This window comes from Rhipicephalus microplus, chromosome 6, assembly GCF_043290135.1.
Source record: "Rhipicephalus microplus isolate Deutch F79 chromosome 6, USDA_Rmic, whole genome shotgun sequence".
NCBI classification, from domain to species: domain Eukaryota; kingdom Metazoa; phylum Arthropoda; class Arachnida; order Ixodida; family Ixodidae; genus Rhipicephalus; species Rhipicephalus microplus.
In genome coordinates, this window is record NC_134705.1 from 82,259,469 (window position 1) to 82,260,439 (window position 971).

Sequence of the window (971 nt, forward strand, 5' to 3'; positions counted from 1 at the left end):
GGCCTATTCAGCAGGGTTGTCTGGTGTCTTTGGACCCGCGATGCTCTTTGCCTTTGGGATATCCTGAGCAATCTCACTTTGGGGTGCGGCAGCAGGGGAATGACGCCCAATGGAGAGCTAAAGGTTCGCCTCACTACACCGTTTTACTGATCTATGTGTTCAGGGGCCGCTTACTTAGGCGGCGGGTGGTCACCCAAGAGGATATTCCCGAATAAGCTCACGGTTCCCGGACCGTTAGTGGACGTGCTGCTCAGCCCCTGTTCTTCCGGCCTCTGCCTAGGCAGCTCCTCCGTGGCTCTACGCCATGGCGTCTGGCCAAGCCCTTAGACGTGAAAGGGTGGACGCTTGGGCAGCCGGTAGGGCACTGCAAACTTGGGGTCAGCCCCTTTGGTCCCGGAAGGTCTGGGTGGTCTTCGCTCGGGCCAGCAAAGCCGAGACTACAATTCCCTCTATGTGTTGCCTCTTTTGATAACCACTCTGTTCTTATTAGCTTACTATGTGATACGGATTCTATTTGTATCCAAGATTATGAACCTATTTTTGCCATGAGGTGCAGTGCTTGAAGCTTGCTTCATTCTGCCACGGAAAGCTTGCTTCACTCTACTCTGCCACGGGTTGGCCCGGTATCGCACTATCTCCGGGATTGCCCCACTCGCCTCTGCGGGGATGAGTACAATACTGTTCTCAATAAAAACGACGTTTTCAGATTCGCCAAGGATATCGGGGTGTACCGCGAGAGTGCGGCGACTATCCAAAGCCTTGTTGTCACGCTGCACCAGATGACGCGGTATTCGCCGCCTTTCGCCCGCGTGCGGAAGTGCGCTAGCTGTGTTCACACATACAACTGCTTTGGTAAAGCAAATCTTTGTGTGGTAAATTTATATTCGGGAGCCCCATTTTTTCTGTTAACGCATAAATTCTCCAAGTTTATTTTCAACATCCCATATAATAATGAGAATGAGTAGTTTGTT

The 971-nt window shown here is 51.7% G+C and overlaps 1 pseudogene; it reads left to right on the plus strand.

The window, feature by feature from the left end:
* The first annotated feature begins 451 nt into the window (after positions 1–451).
* LOC119168779 (U2 spliceosomal RNA) lies at positions 452–657 on the plus strand (annotated as a pseudogene).
* Positions 658–971: the final 314 nt, after the last annotated feature.